This window comes from Pseudopipra pipra, chromosome 24 (genome assembly GCF_036250125.1).
Source record: "Pseudopipra pipra isolate bDixPip1 chromosome 24, bDixPip1.hap1, whole genome shotgun sequence".
Taxonomy (NCBI): domain Eukaryota; kingdom Metazoa; phylum Chordata; class Aves; order Passeriformes; family Pipridae; genus Pseudopipra; species Pseudopipra pipra.
The window spans coordinates 5,779,365-5,795,333 of record NC_087572.1 but is presented as its reverse complement, the minus strand read 5'-3'; the positions used below and the strand labels follow the sequence as shown (position 1 = coordinate 5,795,333).

General features: G+C 50.1%; 1 protein-coding gene across 7 annotated transcripts in view; it reads right to left on the bottom strand.

Annotated features, from left to right (window-relative positions):
* Window positions 1-15,969, bottom strand: part of HIVEP3 (HIVEP zinc finger 3) — a 300,052-nt gene that overhangs the window by 142,306 nt on the left and 141,777 nt on the right. For all 7 annotated transcript variants that reach the window (XM_064635223.1, XM_064635225.1, XM_064635227.1 and 4 more), the window contains one exon: window positions 11,378-11,458. The gene's annotated coding sequence lies outside the window, so the exon portion shown is untranslated. The remainder of the gene's footprint in view (window positions 1-11,377; window positions 11,459-15,969) is intronic.

The window sequence follows — 15,969 nt, the reverse complement described above, 5'->3', positions numbered from 1 at the left end:
ACATCCCAAGGCTGCCCCCAGACCCACACAGTGGCTCAAGGTCCCAGAAAGTGCCCACGGGCAGGAGTGTGGTCAGGACCAGCACATCCCACCTCTGCCTCCCCTCAAGGCCCAGCTCCTCTCCCTGCCCCACACAGGACAGGACCCAGCCATGGACACCCTCAGCAAACGGGAAATGTTCATACCCAGGGGATCACAGGTGTGTGAGGGGACACCAGAGGGAGGGGATTCTGCCCCTCTGCCCCCTCAGGTGAGACCCCCCTGCAGAGCTGCCCCAGCCCTGGGAACAGCACAGGGAGGACATGGAGCTGCTGGAGAGAGTCCAGAGGAGGCCCCAAGAGGATCAGAGAGCTGGAGCAGCTCAGCTGGGAGGAAAGGCTGAGAGAACTGGGATTGTTCAACCTGGAGAAGTTTCTAGGATGACCCAATTACAGCCTTCCAGGACCTGATGGGAGCCTGCAAGAAAGATGGGGAGAGACTTTGGGCAAGGGCTTGGAGTGACAGGACAAGGGGAATGGCTTCCCATTGCCAGCAGGCAGGGTTAGATGAGATAGTGGGAAGAAATCCTTCCCTGTGAGGGTGGGAGGCCCTGGCACAGGTTGCCCAGAGAAGCTGTGGCTGCCCCTGGATCCCTGGAAGTGTCCAAGGCCAGGCTAGACAGGGCTTGGAGCAACCTGGGACAGTGGAAGGTGTCCCTGCCTTTGGCAGAGGTTGGAATGAGATGACCCTGAGGTTTCCTTCCATCCCAAACCACTCCATGACTCTGTGGCTCTGTGACCATGAACTGGCCCCACAGAAGCCATGGACAGGTCACTGCAGCTCATGGGTTCACGTAAAGCTGATTAAGAAAGAAAGGAATCAGGGAGCAAAGCTCTGCCTGCACACAAAGGGCCAACACAGAGCACCCATTTGGTTAGAAAAGACTCGTCCCATCTCCCTTCTCCCTGGATTTTGCTTGGTTTAACCCCAGCACAGAGTGGGGATTGTGAGAGCCCGGGAACACTCTGAGGTTGCTGGCAGCCACTTTTATTGGCCTGCTCCCTCCTCCAGCTTTTCTTACAGATCTCAGGAGCAAACCAACTGCAGCTCAGACACAGAGCCATCCCTGAGCCCCACACCGGGCTGTTTACAGACAAACCCTACAAAAACACCCCCGTGGCTACAAGACTTGACACCTTTTTTTTTTTTCCTTCTGTGACCTTAAACAGCACCAGCACTTCAGAAGTGCCTCAGGTGACCCCGGGTTTATCTCAGCACTCCCTAATCTCCTGGCTGGAGCTGCAGGACCTCCCAAGGATCTCCCAGCTCCGCAGGCACCTCCCCCAGCCCCAGGCAGCAGCACTTCAAAGGCAGGTGCAAATCAGAGCAGAACAGTGACACAAAGGGGGGAAAAAAAGCCTCCTCACCAGGCAGTGTTTGACTTGCACATGTAGGACTGTTTCTGAAGCAGCCTCTCTTTTTTCTCCATCTCACAGAACAGATCCGTGTCTGGTTTTATTAATAATAGACGTGGCTGTCTCTTTTTTAAATGTTATGAAAAATCCACTCAAAGATTTTCCTTGGCAATGAATTCCAGGGCTTAATTATGCACTGTGTTAACAGGCTCAGTGTTTTTAAATGTAAGATCTATCTGTTGGAGGCCACGTGCTCTTGCACTTCCCAAGCAGATTAAATAACAAGCCCAGTGTATCTTCTGTACCTTTGCAGTGTGTCTTTGGTATTGATCGAGGTGTATTGGATTCACTGTCACTGTGATGCATCTTCAAAGTGAGTCACCCCTTGGAAATGCTGCGCTGATTTATAGAAATCCTTCACATCCATCTCAATTAATGCCAGCAAACCCAAAACCAGCTGTTGTTCCCCACTCGTCTCAGTAATGTTTCCTGCAGAGTTTGGGGGGGGGGGGGGAAATTGAGTTTATGCACTGACATTGTTCAAACAAACCCCTTCCAATGTTGTTGTGCTGCCCCAACCAGCAAATGATAAAATACTTCCAGCACAACGTTGTCACCCCAGGTCTGCCCGTGTCCAGCTTCCAGATGAGGTTTCCCTGTGGTGGGAGCTGGAGACAACACTTGCAGTGGGTTTTACACTGTCAAAGGGCAGTCACAGGGAGAGGTTTCCTGGCATCCTCTCCCCCATGATGTAACACCCACATTTTCTTATCAGCTTGCCCAGAGAAGCTGTGGCTGTCCCTGGATCCCTGGAGGTGTCCGAGGCCAGGTTGGACGGGGCTTGGAGCAACCTGGGCTGGTGGAAGGTGTCCCTGCCCATGGCAGGGGGTGGCACTGGATGAGCTTTAAGGTCCCTCACAACCCAAAAAATTCTATGATTCCCCATCCCCACGATACAACAACCAGATCTAGTACTGATGAATCACAGAATCACAGAATGCTTGAGGTTGGAAAAGCCCTCCCAGCCCATGGATCCCCCCTGTGCCCGATGCCCCCCTTGTCCCCCAGCCCAGAGCACTGAGTGCCACAACCAGGCCTTCCTGGGACACCTCCAGGGGTGGGCACTCCAAACCTCTCTGGGCAGCCCCTACCAACATCTAATCACCTTTTCTGTGAAGAAATTCCTGCTGATGTCCAACCTGACCCTCCCCTGGCACAGCCTGAGGCCGTTCCCTCTCCTCCTGTCCCTTGTTCCCTGGGAGCAGAGCCCGACCCCCCCCGGCTCCCCCCTCCTGTCAGGGGGTTGCAGAGCCAGAAGGTCCCCCCTGAGCCTCCTTTTCTCCAGGCTGAGCCCCCCCAGCTCCCTCAGCCCCTCCTGCTGCTCCAGCCCCTTCCCCAGCTCCCTTCCCTTCCCTGGACACGCTCCAGCCCCTCCGTGTCCTTCCTGAACTGAGGGGCCCTGAAGATTAAACATGTCACAGATTGCAGATTCACACTTTTAAATGCCACCTGTTGACTTCCCCTGTCCATGCCCAGGTCCACAGGAGCCTCCTGCTTTAAATACTCACACTAGAGAGACTGTATTTCTTTTTTTGTACCCAGAACATACATGGAAATGAACCTCCCCACCTCACTGCTGGGAGATGCTGTTTACTCACCTCCTTAATTTTGCTTCTGTGGTATAATGATAAAAATAATAAGAGAAGAAGCAAGAAAACAACCCAGAAAAAAAAAAAAAAAGAATATTTTGTTTATCTGCATCAACATAAAATGGTAAACATTGCTGTTAAAACTTGGGTATCTTTTTGAGTTTAAAAGTCATATCATCTTCCAGATTAAATGGTCATATGGATTTAAAGCAAATCCAAACCATTAAAAATGCTAAGTAGCTCCTTGTCTGGGAGAAGATGTATTTTTTCCTATAAGCACCATTAGAATTGAGAATAATCAAACAATATTATAATTGCTTCTATGGCTACAGAATCGAGCACAAGTCTGAACTATAACTCAAAATAACAACATGTTCTTGAGATATGTTTTGTTAAAAGGAAAACGTTTCAGGAGCTGAGAGCTCCCATGTTACATGACCTCCTTTCCCACTTCAGGAATTTCACTGTGTGATCCCATGTTGGTTTAACACACACTTGAAGGGTCACATGGAGGCAAATCCATCCCCTGCACTTCTCATTATGCTGTTTAAATTTACTGAAGAGGATTCAAGATCATTTCAAAGGTTTGGTGCTTCGTTTCTGCAAGACTTAAATATTGAAATGCATTAAAAATGCCAGTCCTGGGCCCCCAACAGCTCAAATGTCCCCAGTCCCCCATCAGTCCTCCTTGAGAGCCCATCTAGGCTTGGGTTTGAGAGCTGATGGGTTTGACAACCCAGATGGGTTATCAAACAACCCAGCTGGGGTTTGGAACTAGATGATCTTTAGAGTGTCCAGCTTCTGGGAGATTGGAACTAGATGGACTTCGGGGTTTCCAACTCATGGGAAACCCTGTGAGTTCCAACCCCTGTGAATTCCAACCCCTCTGAGTTCCAGCCTCTCATTGGAAACACTCTGAGTCCCAACCTCTGGGGTTTGGAACTAGATGATCTTTAGGGTTTCCAGCTCCTGGGAGGTTGGAATTAGATGGACTTGGGGGTTTCCAACTCATAGGAAACCCTGTGATTTCCAATCCCTATGAGTCCCAACCCCCTCAGAGAAAACCCTGAGTCCCAACCCCTGGGGTTTGGAACTAGATGATCTTTAGGGTTTCCAGCTCATGGGAAGTTGGAACTAGATGGTCTTTAAGGTCCCTCCAACCCAAACCATTCTATGATTCTATGATATGAAACATAAATTCATAAGGAAACCTTTCTCCTCCGAGCCTGACAATCTATAGATGTCCCCCTGCATATTTTAATTATTGCTTTCCTAAAATCTTCAAAGAATAATGGAGCCCTTGAACAAGAGCAAATTGTTCTGGTACAAAATCCAGGGATAGACAGAGGATTGTCTCGTTCAAATGCACATGGAAACGCTTTGCAGAACATCCTTGAAAGAAATCCAAGAGAGAAACAATATATCACAAAGCACAATGTATTCCTGAGCATGCTGGGGATAAAGGGCAATTGCTGGGCTGTTGTTAGTTTTTCAAATACATGCCAGTGTATTTAAGTGATTATGGATGAAAGACAATAAAATATGAAGAATGACATTTGAAAAAGAAGCCTGCCTTTGTTTGCTGGCTCTGTTTGGGGATTCTTTGGATAGGATTGCTTTTGTTCTTTTGGGATATATATCTTATGGAGCATAACAACACTTTGCTAACAAATAAATGCTTCAGCCTGAATCTGCTGAATGGATTTCATTTGAAAACTGGAGCCTGTGAACAGCCCAGTGTCAGCCTAGAAAAACCTGAGGGACTTGCAGGTGCAATTCCTCCCTGGGAGGGTGGGGAGGCCCTGGCACAGGTTGGGCAGAGAAGCTGTGGCTGCCCCTGGATCCCTGGAAGTGTCCAAGGCCAGGTTGGAGCAACCTGGGCTGGTGGAAGGTGTCCCTGCCCATGGCAGGGGGTGGGACTGGATGGGCTTTAAGGTCCCTTCCAACCCAAACAATCCTGGGGTTCCATGGTTCTGGTGCCCCTCTGCTCTGGAGCCAGGCTGGGAGAGCTGGGGGGGTTCCCCTGGAGAAGAGAAGGCTCCAGGGAGAGCTGAGAGCCCCTGGCAGGGCCTAAAGGGGCTCCAGGAGAGCTGGAGAGGGACTGGGGACAAGGGATGGAGGGACAGGACACAGGGAATGGCTTCCCACTGCCAGAGGGCAGGGATAGATGGGATATTGGGAGGGAATTGTTGTGTGTGTGGGTGGGGAGGCCCTGGCCCAGGTTTCCCAGAGAAGCTGTAGCTGCCCCTGGAATCCCTGGAAATGTCCAAAGCCATGCTCCAGAGATGGACTGTCCCAACCTGGGCTAGTGGAAGGTGTCCCTGTCCTTGACAGGGGGTGGGACAAGAGGATTTTAAGGTCCCTCCCAACCCAAACCATCCATGAACAAGGCAGGGTAAAGGTTTCACCCCAAACCTCCACACAAATGTACAACTAAAAACTGTGGGTTTGTTCTCTTCCTTGGTGAATCTCCTCAGGAAAACAGAGATCTGGTCTTTGCTGGATGAGACTTGAAGGCACTTCACTGGCTGAGGGCCAAGAGCTCTGTGATTGCAAATGCTAACATGTATTTTGGGATTACTCAGTTTAACTGCTAAGACAAGTTGCCATAATATCATTGGGTTTGTGCTGTAAAACGAAAGCAGAACCTTTCCTTACCCAAAAGGTGGAATTTGGGATTTCAGAGATGCCCAGCATGAACTCCAGGCAGGACATGTGCCCAGAAAGATCTCACACACGATCAGATCAGCTTTGAGGAACATAATCCCTTGGAACTTTCCTGAGTTAATGCTCATTTTAACTTGAAAACCTCTGGGACAACTTTGCACAACAGCTTCCCAAGCAGCTCAGTGCAGTGTGGAGGGGCATCTTGGGAAAGGACCTAAAAATAGGCCCTCTGGTTACCACAGCAAAGCACCCAAACATGCCCAGAAATATTTTAGTGCAAACAGAACCTGGATTTCACCTTTTTCTGCCCCATCTCCCAGGTCCGTGACCTGCCAGGGTATGTTACAGGTACACAGAATTAAAATCCAACGTCTTTTCTCCTCACTGGGCTCCATCCACCCCTTACACCCACTTTGAACCTTGTTTCCTTGCAGCTGCCTGGGGTTTCAATTCACTCAAACAGGACTTTTTGTAGCTCTGAATGAAAAAAACCAACATCAACAGCTTTCTAATTTTGGCTCTGTGAACAGACCTCAGACCTGGGCACTCCCCAGGAGCCCCAGAGAAGGGACATTAAGAGCTGCCCTCCCCTTTTCACAAACCTCCTCAGCCCTGGGAGCTTGGGAAGCTTTGCAAACACCAAAGAAGGTTCTGGATTGCCCTGTGCCCAGGTCACTGCTTGCTGTCAGAGCCAGAGCAGCAGCCAGGGAGCCATTTCTGAGGGGTGGCACAAGAGCAGAGTGCTGAGTCTGGCTGGACCAGACTTTATCAGAAGAGCAATTCAGCATCTTCAGCTCCATCTCAGACACGTGACATGTCCATTTTGGAACAATTTCTGCTGCTCCACAGGTGAATTCTGCTCTCTCTGAAGGACCAACCTCAGCCAAGCTGCAGAACTGTCTCTTCTGCATCTTGAGCAGGACTTTGCATTTCTGGGGGATGAGCAGGAAGGACCCAGCTCCAGAAGCCAAGGCCTAAAAGCCTTGTTTTGGAAACACTGTCCTCTCCAGCTCATGCCAAGCACAAATAATTGAAATCAAGATGACTCCAGGTGAGAATTGATTCAGGTTTTGCAGATCCTGGAGCCAAGAGGTGAAGGAGCAAGGCTGGAGATTGATGGGAGGCACAACCTCCTTCAGACAGTTCTTCAGACAGAGCCCAGAGAATGACAGAATCATTGAGGTTGGAAAAAGTCAAGTCCAACCACCAACCCAGCACCACCACCTTGTTCAGCACTAAAGCATGTCCCCAAGTGCCACGTCCATGTGAGGGCAGGGTTTAGTGGGAGGTGGAGGTCAGAGCAGAGCTGAAGGGCAGAGCTGCACACATCAAGTTGATTGAGATCCTGGACCACCACCCAAATGCCCGCTGCAAGATGTGTTACATCCACCTATTTATTTTTATTAGAGGGGTTTATTAACACTGATCCAGTGAGAACTGAGTGATGACCCCTAATGTCACAGCCCTACAGACTCCAAGTCACAGGAGCTGCCAACCTGCTCTTAAAAATGTGTGTTCTGGGCAAAACTCTGCAGGAAGGTGCAAGGGAGAGATTCAGCAGGATGAAGCACCAAACAACAATCCAAAATGCTACAAAATCTTACCCCAGAAACTGCTACAAGAAAATTTTCGGTGCTTACTCACTGAGCCTTCACACAGAATTAACACCAGGCCAGGAAAAACACGGCCTTATCCCGGTAAGAAATCATCCCATGTTTTCATGTGCCACCTGCACACACTGAGCAAATCTACAAGGCCCTAAATATAAACAGACAGCCCTTTCCTGGCTGTTAAAATGAACAACCTCAGCTTGTTCTCTGAGCAAGCCAAAATTACAGCTGCTTGGAGATCAGACACGTTTTGGGGCGGGACACTTTCTGTCCCGTCCCCCTTTCTTTTTACAGTGTTTGTAGTTTTATGAATAAGGCATTGATTGTGCCCAAACCCCAAAGATATCCACCTTGGAGGGAGAGCTAAAATTAGTGTGAAGTATATTCCTGAAGCTGTCAGGAGGAAAGACAGCTCGTGTGGGATGCTGGGGATCCAGCAGGCAAAACAGCATTCCCAAAAAGGCCAGTCCTGTGCTGCACCCCTGGCTGGAGAGCCCAGGGCTTTGCACACACCCCACATACCCACTTTTATGTGCAGAAAACTTGGTTATTCCTGGAAAGCTGGGCAGAGTTGAGCTGTGCCAGCACACACACACCTGAGCAGGCGGTGTCTGGGAGCACAGGAAGCTCCGAGGTGCCACCATGTGAGAAAGGACTGTCCTGGATTTTCATTCCAGAAGACCCCAAGTCATTTTAAAGGCAATGCAGCTGACAACCCTTTTCATGGAGTAACAGGCAGGTCTGGGTAGAGCATGACACTTTTACCAGCACAGGATCAGGGGAAAAGGAAAAGAAATGTCTTTGTTCCAAAGGATGTCAGGGAGTACCTGGACAGAGTGGCCTGGCTTCTGATCCCAGAGGGTGGGTCAGTCACCTGGCATGGAAAATTCCAGAGCAACTGGATAAGGAAAGCAGAACCTCCCTGACTGCCCTGTCTGGAGTGAACTCAGGTGTGTGAATGTGTGTGCAGCTGGAGCAGAGCAGGCTGAGGGCAGAGCTCAGCGGGGGCTGCAGCTCCTCCCCAGGGGCAGCTCCGATCTCTGCTCTGGGGGAGCAGGGACAGCAGCCAGGGAACGGCTGGAGCTGTGTCAGGGCAGGCTCAGTGTGGATCTCAGGCAAAGGTTCTTCCCCCAGAGGCTGGTTGGGCACTGCCCAGGCTCCCCAGGGCAGTGGGCACAGCCCCAAGGCTGCCAGAGCTGCAGGAGGGTTTGGACAACGCTCTGAGGGACAGGGTGGGATTGTTGGGGTGTCTGTGCAGGGCCAGGGGTTGGATGGATGACCCTCGTGGGTTCACTCCAATTCAGGACATTCCATGATTCTGTTCTATGACTCTCATATATCCAGACATTAGCAGGTATCTCCAGACATCCTGAGCACCCCTCAGCGCCCCGGCAGCGCTGGCAGAGGCAGCACATGTCACACACCCCCCTCCTTCCCCTTCCCAGCCTTTGCTTACATTTCCTCTGGTCTGCTCTGATTCCAAGGTTTAATAAAATTTAATCCCAGCATGTCTCGAATTAATTAATTAGATCTCGTTCCAAGCCACGGTGCCAATTCCTGCAATTCCCCTGGTCCTCAGGCAGAGTCAGGGATCTGCTGCCTCCAGGAGCAGCCAAGGACCAACCCTGGAGTGTGAGCCCAGTCACCACACTGCAAAGGGGATTATTCCAAAGCATTTTGATTTTTCTTGTCCGTGATTTCCCCACTAGAACAACTTCTCTATGTTTTAAACAGTGATATCATGACATCAGCCCCACTCACAGTCCTCAGCAGCAGAGTGAGAGCCAGACCTGCAAATTCAGTCTTCATTCATCAAAATTCATGAGCTGGGATCAACAAGCTACCTGGGACCATCCCAATCCATGTGCTCCAGCTACAGCTCATTTGCCCCCTCCCTGTGCTCTGAGCTTGTTTCCCTCTTCAAATCCTCCTCAATGAAGGATTTTTTTTATTCCCTGTTGCAACAGAAATCATAAAACTAAAGTTTTTTCTTTTTCCACCGGGAACAAGCTGTGGGACTTCAGGGGAAATGGGGCTATTTTAACAGGACAAAAGCTTTATTCCCTGTGCTGATCCCCCCTGAGAGATGATTTCCACCAAACATGACATGTCAGCGGGTGCTCTGCGGAGCATCCTCACAGTGCTGCAGCTCCACGGCCCTCCCAACATTTTGAGCTGTCTCTGCTCATCTTGTCCCCTGCCACAGCTGAGAGAGGAGCAATCCCAGGTGCTCAGTGGCCTCGGTGACAAGCAGAGCATAAATGAACCGACATGGACCACGGAACAGGAGATATTTCCCTCTGCATCACTGTCTGCTTTGCACCATCTCCATGCAGTGTAATTAATTCTGATCTCAGAAGAGTCTCATCAGTTCTGTCTGCTGCCAGCGTGCTGGGCAGGGCCCCTGATGAAGTGCAGTTGTTTACAAACACGTTAAAGCGTATTTAAACCCATTGTATCTCACTCCAGCTGCCCAAGGACTTTTTACTCAGCTCCTGGACTGGGCCCAAAACTGGAAATGACAGATTGCCAAAAAGGACAGAGACGAGGGGTGGAGGGAGGGGAGGAGGGAGGGATGTGAAGTGGCTAGACAACACAGCACATGAATATATTATCCTGCTGCCTCTGGGAACCGAGGTCAAAGCTGGACCAGGCTGAAGAAGCACGTTGCAAGAAACACTTGTGAAACGAAAGGTCAGGGAGATAATAAGCTTTAAGTGCATCCAAGCAAGTGTTTGCTGGTGGAGGCAGCTCGGAGCCACACTGACTGTGGTTCCCTGTGGTTCCCTGTGGTTCCCTGTGGTTCCCTGCTGCTCCCAGGGAGCACAACTGTCCCCTCAATTCCCTCTCACCGGGGTGACAAGAACCGGGGCTGTGTCACAGGGAACAGCAGTCACTGCTCCCCAGGACACTGGGCTGTGCCCCACCACCCTCCTGTTCTTTCCAGGCCAACAGCTTCTCCCCCAGAAAAACCTGGGTCTTCTGTAGGTGCAGCACCACCACCTCCCCCAGCCTGACCCCATTCCCAGAGCTTTCCTGGTCTTTCCCTGCTGTGCTGCCCATCCAAGGCCACTGTGTTTGACTCAGAAAACAACCCCTGGCCGTGTGTCTGCAACCTGCAACCTGCTCCTGTGGGATGTGCATCCCTGTGGAAAAGCTGCACACTCCAAAGCAGGGAGAAAAACATCCCATTTTCCACTTGAAGCCTGTGCTCATCTATCTCACCTCAGCCAAGTGTCCTTAAAATCCCCCCTCAACATCAGCATCAGAGCCTGGATTGAGCTTCTACAACAAGCTGGTGGCCAATGGCCCTGCCCAGGAACACAGCACCTTCTTCTGGAGGGTTCTCCAAGAGCTCCAGGAACAGTATTTTATTTCCACAAGGTTCCCCAGTGCTGGACAGGCAACATCCCAAAGGAAGGCAAGACCTCCTCAGGAGATGAAGCGACTTCATGAAGGTGGAAAGGGGAAAGGGCAGAGCTGTGAGGGACAGGGGGAGCTGGAAGGGAGGGTGGGATTTGGGAACCTGCTGGTCATGTTGCTCAGCAGAAGCTTCTGGTTCTAAATATTTTATGTTAAGCAGCTGCTGGATAAAGAGCCAGAAAGAAAGATGTGAGCTCCACCTGCACCCACAGTACCTGCTCCAGAAAATCCCTGCAAACACCTGCACAGGAGCACCTACAGACCAAACCAGAGCACACTGGAAGCAGAAATAAAATGAAAAACCAAGATTGGATCTGTTCTTACCCCTCAAAACATCTTTTAAATGCTCAGTCACTACACCTGCTCCAGGAACTGCAAACCCCTGGGACCGTGTCACCTCAGAGGGGCACAAACCCCAGGAGAACCCCGTGGAAAACAAACCTCCAGCACAGCACCAGGGAGCACAGAGCCCCATGAGCAAACCTCCAGCACAGCAGCAGGGAGCACAGAGCCCCATGAGCAAACCTCCAGCACAGCACAGGCAGCACAGCACAGGCACAGGCTGCAGCCACAAAGCCCTGAGGCCATGGGCTCTGTGGTCCCACACACTTCCCAAACCACTGGAGGCTCTTACCTGTGGAGAAGCTGCTACAGGTTCATCCTCTGACCCTTGGAGGAGACTCAGGTGTTCATCTGGTGACCTGGGAGAGGGAGCCTGGGGGAGAGAACAAGAGACCTGAATGTAATGGAGCAGATTTAAATGTGTCATTATACCCCAGAGGCAGTCACATCTCCTCCAAAAATATCCCCTGGATATTTTCTACTTGCTCCCATCAAGACTTTGGGGTTTTTCCTTACTCTCTCTTTCCCTCCTTATCTCCAATCCCTCCTGTCATCATTTTGGGCATTTTTCTCTCTGCTCTCCTCTTCTCACGTGCAATCTGCACTTGAGAGTAAATGATCTGTGAAGAATATCATTGCAAAGAATTTTCTGTATATGTGAAATAATTCACTTCTGGACATTCAAAGACAAGGCAGAGGAGAGTGGCTGGTGATGGGCTTTTTGGTTCTCCTAAAATCAGACCCTGAATGCAAACTGGGCCCCATCCTGACTCCTTTAGAGCTGGGAAAGAAAGCTGAGCCTGTCCCCAGGCCTGGCCCTGCCCCAGCCCACTGAGGGTGAGCTGCTGTGGTCACAGCTGGGGAGGGATCATTCACTCCCCACCTCAGGACTGGTGGGGCTAAATTTTAGAAGAAAAGTCAAAATCGGACCAGGTTATGGGAATGTACCCAGGAAAAATGATTTTCAAAAGGCTGAGAGTGGTTTAAAGCAGAATCACAGAATCACAGAATTGGAAGGGACCTCAAAGCTCATCTCACTCCACCCCCTGCCATGGGCAGGGACAGCTGCCAGTATCCCAGGCTGCTCCAAGCCCTGTCCAACCTGGCCTTGGACACTTCCAGGGATGGGCACATCTTCCATAACACATCCTGGATGCAGGGAAAATAAAGCAGAATGTTGGGTAGCATCAATGAAAGTGTCTGCTGCCCCAGGGGCAGTGGCCCCATGTGTGAGGACACCAGAGGGGTGACAGCAGGTGACATCCCCATGGTCACCTGGAGCATCCTCAGTGCAAGTGGAGCAAGAGGAGCCACTGCAGCCTCAAACCTGCAGTGTGTTTAAATATAATAACAGTATAAACATAATAATATATATAATAGATATAACATACTAACAATACAAATATAATAACAATATAAAATAACAGCTTTGCCATTGTGTGACTCCTCTCAGATGGAGATTCCTGGATATTTTGCCATTAATTCTCATCATCTCCCACAGGTGAGTGAGGGATGAGCCCATTTCACTGGTGTGGATGCTGAGGCAGGGAGGGCTGGAACTTCCCAACCCACACTGGACAGGGCTGCACTGGCACCAGTGCAGAGCCCTCCCAGCCCCCAGGATCACCCCCATCCCTCAGACACACCCACCTGTGCTTACTCTTATTGTTTCCTTAAATTAATCCTTCTCATTACCCAGGAGGAAATAACTACAGATAGTCAGGCTCCAAGGATTTAATGGAACTAACACTGTTAGACCACCCAGCAATGCCTCAGAACATCTCCCCCACCATCCCTTGTGCTGCCAGCAATTAGATGAGATAATTTCAAATCTGTGTCCTTATTAGTGGCTTCTCCTGAAGTGTGTTGGCAGATTCAGAGCCAGAATGAAGCTACAGAAACCTCTGCACAATGATATTGCACAAAGAAATGCAGTAGCAGGACAGCACTGAGAACACCTGAAATCATTGTGAACAAAAAGCTGAAGGCACAGGTGAAGGTAAAACCCCCCTGGACTAAGAAAAAACTCATTTATGTGTTAATCTCACAATTGTATTAAAAAAAACCGCTGTTTTAATTTAACAAGGGTGAAAATCCAAAAGAGTGTTACAAAAGCAGTTTACCAACCCACAGGGGTTGTGAGTGAATGTTGGTTTTAGCACCAAACCCAGCACCATGGACACAGCCCAATGAATGCCCAGAGCACGTGTGAGGAACAAACCCCCCTCATCCTGGTCAGCTCTGCTCAGGGACTTTGGTGTCCCTTTCTCACAGAGGAATTTCCCCAAGGTTTTGCAGAGATCTGTAAGGTCCCAGCTCAGATCTCTGTTGTGCTCTGCACCTGCCCCCACACTGCTCCTGGAGAGCTCCTGGAGAGCAGTGTCATCCCTCCTGTCATCATTTTGGGCATTTTTCTCTCTGCTCTCCTCTTCTCACGTGCAATCTGCACTTGAGAGCAAATGATTTGTGAAGAATATCATTGCAAAGAATTTTCTGTATATGTGAAATAATTCACTTCCAGATATTCAAAGACAAGGCAGAGGAGAGTGGCTGGTGATGGGCTTTGTGGTTCTCCTAAATCAGATCCCGAATGCAAACTGCTCCTGGAGAGCAGTGTCCAGAAAACACCAAAACACGCCTTGCTGCTTTTCATTCTAAGTAACTGGTAAGCAGAAGAAAACCCTACATGGCTGAGTTTGCTTGTTGCTCCTGTTAGGACAGTAGTTTCAATGTTGTGATTATTGTCAGACACAAAGATTAATGTGTTAAATGTTATAATATGGTGTGCACTGAGATTACAAAACCAAGTGAGCAAAAGCCAAAGGCAAGGCAAAGTCAAACTGAAATGAAACTTCTAACTGGTGGATTCCATGTGAACAGATTTCCCAAGTGAGGACATGTAACATCACATTCTAAAAGGAATGTATTCATTGATGGGAAGATGAGGTATTTATTCCCCACATGTAAAACTCCAAGGCAGTGAACACAGAGGCAGCTCCTGGTGCTCAGTGACAAAACAGAGCCCCACGTACCTGTCACCTTCCAGAGGGAAACGAGAGGTGTCTGTGCCTCCTCCTGGCACTGCTGCTGTGTGTGTGTGTGTGTCTGTGTGTCTGTGTGTGTGTGTGTCTGTGTGTCTGTGTCTGTGTGTGTCTGTGTGTCTGTGTCTGTGTGTCTGTGTGTCTGTGTGTGTGTCTGTGTCTGTGTGTGTGTGTGTGTCTGTGTGTCTGTGTGTCTGTGTGTCTGTGTGTGTCTGTGTGTGTGTGTGTCTGTGTGTCTGTGTGTGTGTGTGTCTGTGTGTGTGTCTGTGTGTGTGTGTGTGTGTGTGTGTGTGTCTGTGTGTGTGTGTGTGTGTGTGTGTGTGTGTGTGTGTGTGTGTCTGTGTGTGTCTGTGTGTCTGTGTGTGTGTGTGTGTGTCTGTGTGTGTGTGTGTGTGTGTGTGTGTGTGTGTGTGTGTGTGTCTGTGTCTGTGTGTGTCTGTGTGTCTGTGTGTCTGTGTGTCTGTGTGTCTGTGTGTCTGTGTGTGTGTCTGTGTGTGTCTGTGTGTGTGTGTCTGTGCGTGTCTGTGTGTCTGTGTCTGTGTGTCTGTCTGTGGGTGTCTGTGTGTGTGTCTGTGTGTCTGTGTCTGTGTGTCTGTGTGTCTGTGTGTGTGTGTGTGTCTGTGTGTGTGTCTGTGTGTGTGTGTGTCTGTGTGTGTGTGTCTGTGTGTGTGTGTCTGTGTGTGTGTGTCTGTGTGTGTCTGTGTCTCTGTGTGTGTCTGTGTGTCTGTGTCTGTGTGTGTGTCTGTGTGTGTCTGTGTGTGTGTGTGTGTGTGTCTGTGTGTCTGTGTGTCTGTGTCTGTGTGTGTGTCTGTGTGTGTCTGTGTGTCTGTGTGTCTGTGTGTCTGTGTGTCTGTCTGTGTGTGTGTCTGTCTGTGTGTGTGTGTGTCTGTGTGTGTGTGTCTGTGTCTGTGTGTGTGTCTGTGTGTGTGTCTGTGTCTGTGTGTCTGTGTGTCTGTGTGTCTGTGTCTGTGTGTCTGTGTCTGTGTGTGCACATCTGCCAGGCTCAAACTGATCCACAAAGATCCCACTCCAGGTTATTTCTATGGAATCCTTTGTCCATGTTTGTGCTCTTTTCTTTTCTTCTTTCCCTTTTATTTCTGACCAGCAGCCCCGTGCAGTGAGGGGACACTGGGGGACCCAAATCACCTCCATCTGTCTCCATCTCTTCTCTCTCTTGCTTGTCACCCCCCAACATTATAAAGTGCTGAGGCCCTGGCACAGGGTGCCCAGAGAAGCTGTGGCTGCCCCTTCCCTGGGAGTGTCCAAGGCCAGGTTGGACAGGGCTTGGAGCAACCTGGGCTAGTGGGAGGTGTCCCTGCCCATAGGAAGGAGGTGGAAGGAGATGGTCTTTAAGGATCCTTCCCACCCAAAACATTCCGTGTTTTTATGACCCCCTTTCTTGCCTCCCCTCCCTAAAAGGTGCAGGAATTACACAGTCAAATTGATGGAGAAAGTGAGGAATGAGAGTTCCCCTGGATGGGAGAGGATGAGGATGGGGTTTTATTGCAAGGAGGGTCCCATCCTCTTGTGCATTTTCAAGCAGGAGCTGCAGCCCTACAGGGATGGATGCCCTGCTCAGCCTGGGCAGGGGGCTGGGGAACAGTCCAAGGGGAACAGGGGGATGGTGCCCACAGTGAGACCCTCACAGCTGTCCCTTGGTCCCTTGGCTGCCAACACACCCAGTGCTGTCCCAGTGATCCCACGACATTTGCTGGACATCATGAACATGATGCAGGGCCCAGCAGTGTGAGCTGAGATCCACCATCAGCCCCAGAGTGAGGGATTATAAAATCATGGAATGGTCCCCCCCGAGCAGAGCTCAGTCCCTGCCCCTCCTCTGCCC